This window comes from Rutidosis leptorrhynchoides, chromosome 1, assembly GCF_046630445.1.
Source record: "Rutidosis leptorrhynchoides isolate AG116_Rl617_1_P2 chromosome 1, CSIRO_AGI_Rlap_v1, whole genome shotgun sequence".
Lineage (NCBI taxonomy): Eukaryota > Viridiplantae > Streptophyta > Magnoliopsida > Asterales > Asteraceae > Rutidosis > Rutidosis leptorrhynchoides.
This window is the reverse complement of record NC_092333.1, coordinates 14,823,564-14,835,852: the sequence shown is the minus strand read 5'-3', so window position 1 is coordinate 14,835,852 and position 12,289 is coordinate 14,823,564.

The window sequence follows — 12,289 nt, the reverse complement described above, 5'->3', positions numbered from 1 at the left end:
ATCTATCTTTCTGAACATTCTTTACTGCGAGTTCTCTTTGGACACTAAAGATTGTAGCCATCATTTTCTTCAAGTTGGCTTCCATATTCTCATTCTCAAAACTGTGGAAATCCTTCACAAGTGACAATAATCTCTTCACCATACTCATAATATGCTCTTCCATTGCACTTTCTACACTGAAAATATCTTGAACCGAATAACCATTTGCTACTGTGTGACCCTCACTTTTCTCAATTTCTAGAACTAAATTCTCGCAAGCTTCATATAGAATCGACATAAATTTACGTATCATTACATTTTCAGTCTCTTTTTGTTTACCAGGGGACTCTAACCGAACAATCGCTTGCTTTTCAGATTCAATAAAATATTTAGAAGTAGTTACTTCCTGATGAAGAGTTGTTACCACTGTCTCAGATAAATTGACAACCTTTTCATGTAAAGATCTTGAACTGATAAGCAATTTTTCTCCCAAAAAATTGTGGGATGATCCACTATCAATAGGAATTAAAGCTAAGAAACCAATTATTACTCCAAATAAATTTAAAGCTTTCAGGACTGAGGATGTAAAATTAGATGAGGAAACACAAAGTTTCAAAAATTGACATTCACCTTCTGTTACCTTAGCTTCTTCGGATTCAATGAAACGTATATCTTCTTCATCAGTCAATTCTTTCCCATTAACAATCAATACGACTCGTAATTGACCTTCTAAATACTTTTGAGGTGTGTATTGAAGCTCGCAATTGAAACATAACGCATGTCGACATCGGTCTTTCCATTTATGCTTAATCAAATGTCGTGCAGTGGGTTGATTAGAATTAAGATGCTCCTGTGGGTGATAAGTGTGACTTTGGGCCTGACCTGATGTTGGGCCTAATTGTGTAATGGGCTCATTTAATTTTGCAAAACAATATGTTAGTGGAGCTGACTTAAAGAAGCGTGAATTGATTTTTAACCTAGCATAATTCTGATAATACAGCTTACTTCTGGAACGTTCGATTGTAGCAGTAGCAGCAGAAGCGGCAATTGAAACCTTACGGGAGAAATCAATTACTTGAATTTCTTCCTGCCCTTGTAAAAACCTGTTGATTATATGTTCCTCTGATTGATTGGGGGTGTTAGTGGAAAGGGCTTCAATTTCCTCTTCTTCAATATCTCTTCTCTGGTCTGCCTTGGTATCAATAGATTTAGCGTTATTATGTTTTACCCCATGACCGGTGGCGATGGCTACATGACGAGCAATATCAATTGCTTTGTCACACGATTGTGGATTCAGCATAAGTAACCAATTCCGGATCTCAGTCTGTAATCCACGTATGAACATACGAATTAATTCTTCTTCGGATTCATCTGGTATGAGAGTTGAAATTGCTTTGAATTCTTCTATGTATTCATCTATATCTCCAGTTTGATGCAAAGACTTTAATGGAAGATCATTCGGTTTGGAAATGGAGTTTGCAATCATTGTTTCGATGGATTCTGGTAACCTAGTTAGTAAATCTTTTATGGAATTCACAATAGAACTCAGATCTGATATTTGGTTTGAAAGCTTCTCTAGTTTTTGATCATGAACATCGAGTCTAGATTCTAAGATATCTATTTGTTGGTTTGAAAGGTGCTCTGGTTCAGCCATGGTGGAGAATGAAGGTAAGAGGCAATGGAACCAATTGATAGAAAACAATTACAGTAGCAGATTATATGATGAAGATAGAATGTAAATATGTAATAAAGGATAGAATGAAGCTTGTACTTTAATTCAATATGAAAGTAGAAAAAACAAATCAGAGAAGAACCATAAAGGAATCTTCCTGCCTCAATTCAGTTAAGAAGCACAGATGTGCAATCTTACTGCCCAAGCTACTCTAGTAGCCGAATAACACATAACAAATAATCTAAAACCTACTATCCTATTACACCATACTACCCTTTATAAACCCTTTTGTGAAGCTTCTAGATCCTGGGCCTAGTGGGCTGTAAGTCATCTTACTTGGGCTGGGGATCATTGGGTTATTCCTTATCACGCACCCTCAGGTTCTACACCTAATAGCTTGCATTCATATTCATATAAAAGTCTAAAAAAAATCAAGTAAACAAATCACTTACTTCAGATGAAACATCCAAAGCATCAAACCAATGATCACATTTTAAAGCACGCAACAGAGGTGTTAAGCGTGTGTCAAAATTTGAGACAATTGCAAGTTTTAAACCAGCTTCTTTTAGAGCCTTGAACACGTTCTCGGCATTTGGATGACATAGATCCCATGCCTTCTGATACAAACATATCATTAGTATTCAATATTAATTGTATGGACCATTTGGTGAAGTATTGAAAACACAGAATTCTCATATTAGTGGACTAATAAATTATAAATTAAATTAATTAAATAATGTACTATATATGAGAATATTAACAACAAAGAGATTAAAATGGCACAAAATTTATACATGTACATTGATGAGAATCAGCTCGAAGGAACTCGTTGAAGATGTATTGCCAAAAGGCAAGCTTTTGCGTGCATATTGGAAATACAGAGCAAGTTAATACTAAAAATTACTTCTATATAATAACTATAATACTTTTCCTGAAGCAGAGCACATGGAAATACCAGAATTAGCAGAAATTATATAATAATATTAGTAAATTATATGATAACCTCGTTGATCTCATGGATGTTGAGTTAGTGAACCAAAGCAGAGCATATAACCACCTACCAACTCCCTATACCTGAAAAACACATGTACCCCACATTAGTATCTAAAAACTGGTGTATTAGGCCCTAAAAAATATTGAGTATGCTTCAGTAACAATACACATACCTGGTTGTTAAGCATCGTGACATTTTAAACGCCGATGGTGACCAATTCAATAAAACCCCAAAATGGTCAGTCGTTTTTTTAAATGCATTAAAACATCAACAAAGTGAGGATTCAAAGAACAGTAACTTAAATTATTGAAGAGTAACTGTAGTTTATGGTTATACTTGAAGAGACCATCTGTTTACAGAGTGGTCACATCATATTATACAGTTTTTCGAGTCATATCTACCACACACACACACACTAGGTTACATATGTGCACATTGTTGCATGTGTAAGTGTTTGCATTTATGTGTACACTATTATATGTATGCATGTATGTAAATAAGCACAAGATTCAAAAATGTAACCACAAGAGGTGTATTCTTCATGTACATACCTGAAATATGGGGATACACAGACTTAGGCACGCGTACAGGCTGTGGTTACACAATTAGACAAACAATTAAAGATACACCACCTGACATGATCTCCTTTTGACAAAACAGTTTTTGCTAATCGATTTTTTTTTTTTTTTACTCATTCAGGTCAGCAATTAGCAACTATTTCTGGGCATTGTTGACGTTGGTTCCTTTTTGGAAACCTGACCAGTCAGGATATCAACAGGATCCAGAATCACTCCAGATGCAGCCAAGAAGATATAGGTTGGTCAAAATTCAGTTGTTTTGTAATAAATATATATATATTTCTTTTACTCAGCTATTATACCCCTAATAAATATATAAAAAATTCTTTTACAGACCCCAGCTTTTATACTATGTGTGGGTTGTTCCGAGCTTTATAACATCAAGGATACTTGATTACTCATCCAGCCCACGCATTATTCTGAGCTATGTGTGGGTTGTTCCAAACTTCATCATGTCAAGGCCAAGAAGATATAGGTTGGTCAAAATTCAATGTTTTGTTATAAATATATATATTTCTTTTACTCAGCTATTATACCCCTAATAAATATAAAAAATTTCTTTTACAGACCCCAGCTTTTATACTATGTGTGGGTTGTTCCGAACTTTATAACATCAAGGATACCTGATTACTCATCCAGCCGACGCATTATTCTTTTATACTATGTGTGGGTTGTTCCGAACTTTATAACATCAAGGATACCTGATTACTCATCCAGCCGACGCATTATTCTGAACTATGTGTGGGTTGTTCCAAACTACATCATGTCAAGGCTACCTCATTACTCATCCAGACCACGCATTCTTAGATCAAGGAGACAACATCAGGTTCGAGCACTCATACCAGTAAGCCAAGACTCCCGTGTGATTATATCAACGCCAAGATTCAGGAGGATCAGAAACGACCATAGTGCTCCAGTAGTAACACGTGCAAACATGAGGAAAGAAGCTAGAAGAAATAAGAAAAGAAGAACTGCCTGTTACTTGTAAGTATAGCTGTAAAGTTTTAGGATTTATTTAAATTAAAAGTACCAGCATTAAAAATATACTAACATGGATTACTATCTCTGCAGCGATAAGTTTGGTGCACTCGCGTTAATTGCATCATTAATATCCATGTCACAAACTGTGCCGGGGCTCGTAGCTGACAAGAAACATGGTACAGAAAGGATAGTCACGTGTTGCGTTGCATCCGCATGTGTCTTTGGACTTGACTACCTTTCTCTGTACCTTACGTGGGAAAATGTACTGGCGTCGATGACACGTGAGAATGATTGGAAGGCGTGGCTAGCAATTTTAATCACCGGGGTTGTTATTGTATTCCTAAACTGTATGATCCTCTCCTTCTGGGTGACCCACAAATAAGATAGATCGCGGTCATTCTTATACATATAAACTTTTGCTGTAATGATTTGATTCGCCATGTTGATAATGATTTTTGATTCTCCTGTTTGGATATCCATTGAAATAAATAAAGATATAATAAATGCATATATTCTGTTATGGATAGCGGACCTTTTGTGATGCCTTTCAATCGTTGTTTTAGTCGTTTAATGTGTCCACGAGATGAACTCGCAAACGTGGTAGCGAGGGTGTCCCACATCTCCTTTTTCGTTGTGGTTAGAGATAACCAGTGGTACGACTTGTTGATCGAGGGTTCCGATTAGGGCACCCCGAACAGCAGCTGATCCTGACGGATCCAAGTGAGATACGCAGGATTTGGTTCGGATGAAGAGGTCGCTGGGAATGAACCATCAAGGTATTTCAAGAGTCCATATCCTGCAAGTGTTGCTTGAATTTTCAGTTTCCACGAATTGTAATTCGTAGAGGTAAGTTTGATGATATTATAGTGATTGTGACGATAATAATTGGGGATTTGGGATCAATATCCTTGGGAATGGTATGCGCGGACATAGTTGTGAATGCTATTTGGTCACCGTGTTCCTGCAGATACCATATAGAGAGAAGATGAATTAAATTGTTCAAGTTTATTACTAAATGTTACAAGTACAATTTATATACTCATGTTTACATCCGATACACACAGAAACATAGGAATAGATGAACCTAAACTTCCTATACAATAGAGTCGATATACAAGTTACAGCTATATACTCACTTTTGTGTTTATGTTTATCCTTATCAAAAACTAGGTCAACAACAAACGATTATGGATTCTTTAAAAAAAAAAAAAAAAAAATTTGTTATTTTTACACACCTAACAACAATAAAGAACTAGGTCAACAACAAACCATTATGGATTCTTACAACAATTGTTACTTTTACAGACCCTAACAACAATAAAGAACTAGGTCAACAACAAACCGTTATGGATTCTTAAAAAAAATTGTTACTTTTACAAACCTAACAACAATTAAACAACAATACAGTTAAAAGATTGTACCTTTTCATAACCCAACCACACAGAACGAAAGATACAGAACGAAAGATGGTGTCTAGGGTTTTTTTAAGCCCCATAAATTCATTGAAGTAGAATAATGGTGATGAAATTAGGAGTTTTAAATGAATAGAAAAGATGATTAAACACAATAATTCAATTGCGTGTGAAAGATTGTGAATTTTCTTGATACTCCCTCTCGAAATCGACACACACGCCCACGCATCCAGATCTTGAAAACGAATAAGAAAATACGAGTAACAATAAGAAAATAAGAATATAAGATTTAAAAAGATATTTTAGCCCTTGTTTTCTTTTTTCTTTCTACCCCAGCCCACCAGATTTCTCTATAGTCGTCCCCCCCTTTTTCTTTTTTTATATTACACCCCCAAAACATTTTATAACTAACCATCTTACTTATAGAGTGACGTCACGTGTAAGATAAGCCATCACACACCGCCCAAAATTTCTAAAGGACCTTTTATATGTACTTGTTCTGCTAGCGGTTCAAATAAAAGAACGGAGAACTTAAATTCGAAAATAAATAGTATTTTCTTTTTTTGACACAAACAAGGTTTAGATTAGTCGCGCGTTTGCGACAACATAATTGTTTTTTCTTTCTTAGAAAAAATAAAAACTTAGCCAAGGCTTGAACTGGAGACTTCATGGAAGACAACACGCGCCCAAAACCACACAGTTGACTGCGCGTTTGTGTTATGCTCTGCACTTACTTGTATTTATCTATTCAGAAACCTCCTATAATTTGTCGCAAATTACAGTTTTTTTTTAAGAAAAAAAAAAAACTTGGCCAATGGTCAAACTGGAGACCCGTTAGAAGATAACATGCGCCCACAACCACCCAACTAGCTATTAATAATGATAACATTTTGCTAGTATAATCCTTTTTTACGTGGGTATTTAATTGAAATAGATTGATACCACGTAAACGAGGGATGCAATAAAAAAAAATGATAAAGAACGCGTAGTGTTATTTCATGTGACGATGAGTGTGTTTTTTTTCTAAAACCTATTGTATCTCAACTAGTATACAAGCAGATACCATGAACTGAAAATTGTTCCATAGAATACATAGTGGACCGTTAAAGTTTTACATACAAAGTCCTAGAATATAGCAATTACATTGCTAAAGAAAATATGTCATGGGGTTTGTACTTTTGAAAAATTGTTTGATCATATCATCCAAAAATATTAAATGTAAAAATAAGTAAGAACAAATTATTTTTGACAATATATTAACCTTTAGATCAAAAGGTAAACACTCGAAAATTACTGTTCACCAAGACGTTGCTGTTATATATATTTAATTTATCAATAAAAGACATTAATGATATGGTTTTAAATGATATTTTATTAATGTAGTGATTAAAAAGTGTAGTTGATATATCTAGCTTGAGTGGTTATTGGGTGGTGCTGTTGTTCGGATGGACCTGAGTTCGAGTCCCAAATTTGAGTTTTTTTCCATTTCACTTAACCTCTCTATCAAAAGGTAAAAAACTTGAAAATTACAGTTTATCATAAAAATGAATATGAACCCAATATATCTCCTTACGGTTCCTTTTTCTTTTCCTAAACGAACTGCAATTCCCAATTCCTTTTCATTCGATTTCTTAAGCCCTAATTTGACTATGAATTGGATTCGTGCCTATTTGACCTATAAATATAGCACAAACCTTTCACATGATCAGTATCTTCAAAAATTTTCTAATTTCGATCATTTTTCTATCGATGGCTAATGATGGCGGGTTCACTCCTTTAACTATGATCACCGGTGATGTTGACAATGTGATAATAAGTGTGCAAGTGTTTCTGCTATGAAAACAAACAAACCTACATAAAAACCCCTTCTCAAGTGTCGTCACTAGAGATGATTCTTGTGGACGGTCAGGTATATAATATACTAATTTCAGAATATTTAATATGATTATGATGTAGTTATTATTGTTGATTTGTCATATTTTTTGTGAAGTTTCGATTGTGTATTTTGTTGGCATGTCTCTAATTTTAACATGATGTTTGTTGTGAAGTTTGTGCTATAATCAGGTTCTTATTAACTCATGATTCATTATTATGCCAACATTGTTATCTGTATCAGATAATTATTACTGTGATTGAAAAATTATACTAAATAAAATTGAGGTTTGAATATTAGAAGTCAAACAGCCATCACTTATGTATAAATTGATTGAATGATTTTATATGCAGGGTACCAAAATTTGTGCTTGTGTAAAGAAGTATATGGTGACAAACTGTGAACAGTTATTGTTGGAGGGTAGCTATATGTAATTATTAGGAATCTTAAAGCAGTGGCATATAAGTCTAATCATTCATTGTGCAACCACAGCTTGAAGATTAACTTTTACAAATCAACCTAGGTGAACACATGCCCGACTTTTGATATTGCACAATACATTTACCAGCCGGTATCGTTTGATGATATCCTCAATCTTAGAGTTGCATAAAATGTTGCTATTGGTGAGTCTTCTCTATAATACGGAGTAATAATTAAGGATAAGGATTGTATATCATATATTCCAACTTTCATACTAATAAGATTATTTTTATACGTAGATGTTGTTGGACTTCTTGTGTTCGTTGAACCGTTATAGGTTAAACGTGAATATGACAAAGATACAATTAGCATTGAATTTGTACTCTAAGATGTCAAGTAAGAGATCATATATTTAGAGCAGACTAATATATTCGTATAAATTGCTAATATTTTTTCATGGTATATTTGTTGATTCACATTTTTTACACATCTCATAGTCCAAAGTGCCTAAAATGTTATTTGTGGCCTGATCACGCACAAATTATGTCTGACGTTTTGACAGGTTACAAAGGTAGATCAGATCCAATTGTGGTTCTGATTACTAATGCAAAGACGAAGCCTTTTAAATTATGTGTTGTACTTGAATTCATATTAACTATGAAATAGAATAAACAAAACTATTTTCTTTATGTTATGAGCCCAGTCACCAGTTAAAGTTACGTTTGAGTGGCATAAAAAACTGATTCTAGACAATATTAAATTTTACAGTCCATTATGCACACATTTTTGGTTTGTTGAAACCTTTATGTGGGTTGTTCACTGAATTTGTAACTCTTATCATATTCGAAATGCAGGCATTTTTTTTATACGATGTTTGCATCATATCTCCATGTATGTATGATTTGGATAATCGTGTTCTCTGTTCTTCGTTTTAAGTGTTAGCAACTTGTTTATGTGTGGTCTTAATCGAGTCATAAAATCAACTGTTTTGAATTCAAGTATTGAACCCAGGATGACTATTGAAACAAAAATATAAATTAGCTACTTATTGATTTAAATTTAAATTAAGAGTATTAGAGGTTGTAAATTGGGTTGGTCTCTTTGTGTGTGTTGGCCCACAGACATGTTTCGAGTCTTATAGAACAATACCTTTTAGTACATGTATAACGAGTTGTATTAGGTCGAGTTGACCTATACCTTATCCCACACAATTACCCTTATAATCGTATTAGGCACAATTTTAGTGTCATTTAAGAGGCTCGGATGTCATATTTTATTGTTTAGGAATATACGAGTTAACGTGGTCAGTATCACTATACCCATTTAGTGAGTGGCAGAACGTGAACTTTAAAAGTTCAATGGGCTAAGGGTCCACATGGTTTGCACCTTTCTCATCAAGGGTGGTGATACTTCTGATTTTATTGTTGACCCACTAATTATTATTATTATTAATTTTTTTTTATCTTCAGAGTTATATAGGTGACAATTAATGAAAAGTTGTTTAAAAGCTTGCATTTTTCTCTGTATATGATGAGCATTTGGAATTTTTTAAATTTAACTTCCATATTAAGGTTTCAATTGACAATTAAATATGAGGTCCTAACTCAATATAGAGTGTAGGATGGTAGAGCAAATCGAGCAGTTAAAATGACCCGTTCATATCGATTATAAACGTTTCATATTAATTGATTTCATTGCGAGATATTGACCTCTATATGATACGTTTTGTAAACATTGCATTCATTTTTAAAAGACAAACTTTCATTTCAACGAAAGTTAACAGGTATGCATACCATTTCAAAATACATCCATTCTATACCAACGATATAATTACGTTTCTCAATATATAAATGACTAATCTGTCATTTACTCAATAACAATCTTTTTGAACTCGAATGACTTGAATGCAACGTCTTTTAAAATATGCCATGAATGACTCCAAATAATATCTTTAAAATGAGCAAATGCACAGCGGAAGATTTCTTTCATACCTGAGAATAAACATGCTTAAAATTGTCAACCAAAAGGTTGGTGAGTTCATTAGTTTATTATAAACAATCATTTCCGTAATTTCAATAGACCACAAGATTTCGTTTTTCGTAATCGTGAAACAGGCATATAGCTATCTGTATAAAAATCATTCATATGGTGAACACCTGGTAACCGACATTAACAAGATGCATATAGAATATCCCCAAAACAGAATCATTCTGTCTGTATAATAAAAGTCGAAGTACTAAAGCATTCCATTTTCCAGAATGGGGGGTGTTAGTGCCCGTAGATCTACCTTTAGGATTCGCGTCAATTAGGGGCCAGTTCCCTAATTCTTAGGTTATCAAGCTAAATGGGTGATATTCGGTATTCGTAATCCAGCCATAGAATGTAGTTTCAATTACTTGTGTCTATTTCGTAAAACAGTTATAAAAGCAGCGAATGTATTCTCAGCCCAAACATATATATAAAAAGGGAGTAATGAAACTCACAATACTGTATTTCGTAGCAATTATGCAAATGACGGCACTGAACAAGTGCAAGGTTGGCCTCGGATTCACGCACCTATATTAAGTATATGTTGGTCAATAACTGTCTAACAAGCTAGGTCAGGTCATAGGGTCTCACAATCCTAATGCTCGAGACCGACATGCAAAAGTCAACAAAAGTTATCTCAAAAAGTCAACCTGACCCAAAATGACTTTTAAAATCTATACATGTTTATTATATAATTATGTTCCTATAGTATAAGTCTTGATAGTTGAACGAATTTATAGTTTACCAAACTCAAAACATTATATAAATGACTAAACTGTCAAATTCGGTAATTTTTAGTGAAATCAGTGTAACTTCGTTTGACAATCGGTGATAACGCTAAAAAGGAACATATATTTCATAGCAATATCCTTCCAGAAAGACAAGATTTCAGTTGCAATTGTTCTATTTCCAAGTGATATTCGTTTAAATAAATAAGTGCGAAGACTGAAGACGCAAATGAAGATTTGAAGATGCAAATGACCAAAATGCTCAAACGTACAAGTTACAATCCAAGTGGTTCAATTTATTGATGAATAACGTCTAAATATTGACAAGAGTACGAGTCGCGGAACGTAAAGTACACGATATCTCAGCGTACAAAAAGACGTTCGAAAACCCGGAACCGGGACTTAAATCAAGAAACAACGTACAACTCAACGGAGCTAAAATTACAAGTCAACAATGCACAAGAATATAATATAATATATAATTAATTATATAAATTATATATATATTATATATATTTATATATATATATATAAAAATATTATGTCGACAAGCTAGCAACCAATCAAGGGTGAGCTGGAAACATGAGCTCCGCGATCACGGAGCTGTGAAGGCAAAAGCCTACGCGATCGCGGAGTGTACAGTGTCACAAGTGGGCCTATAAAAGCCAGCCTCTTCTGCCGAAACCCTCACCCCTTTTCTCTTTTTCTTTCTTTTATTTTTCTTCTGTAAACATATAATTATAATTATAATATTAATTTTAATTTAAGTTTAATAATAATTAGGTTATTGTAAGAAATGTTTTAAAGGTTTTGTAAGTCGAAACTCTGTCCGTGTACCGCTACGCGATTTTTAATCACTGTAAGTTATGTTCAACCTTTTCATATTAATGTCTCGTAACTAAGTTATTATTATGCTTATTTGAGCCGAAGTAATCGTGATGTTGGACTAAATATTAAGACGGGGTTATTGGGCTTTGGACCATAATTAGGGTTTGGACAAAAGACCGACACTTGTGGAAATTGGACTATTAACTATTAATAGATGGGGGGTATTGTCTATTTGAATTGACAACTCATTAGAGCCTGTCGAACCTATCTTCAAATTATTTAATCTAATAATTGTTAATGATTGTAAATGTCCTATTTAGTGACATTTATACGGAATCTTTTACAATCATTTAATTAATCAATTAGGTTGGGTAATTGATTATTCATTCTGACCAAATGGATGAATTAATACATTATGGACTAATTAAAATAGGGGTGGATTTCACACAATGATAACTGGTGGAATTGTTAATAAAGTATTAATACCTTGGACTACATACAGTCGATAACCTGGTGTAGTTATTAACAAGTATTAATACCTTGTTACAGTTTAAATCCCTAACTAGTTGGAATATTTGACTTCGGGTATAAGGTTAATTTGATGAAGAGCACCTATTATAATTATAACCGATGAACTATTATGGACATAAAACCATATGGGTATCAAATAATCCAGGCCAAAGGACAATTAACCCAGGGTAATAAAATACAATCAAAACGTCAAACATCATGATTACGGAAGTTTAAATAAGCATAATAGTTTTATTTTATATCTTATCGTAATTTTATTTACTGT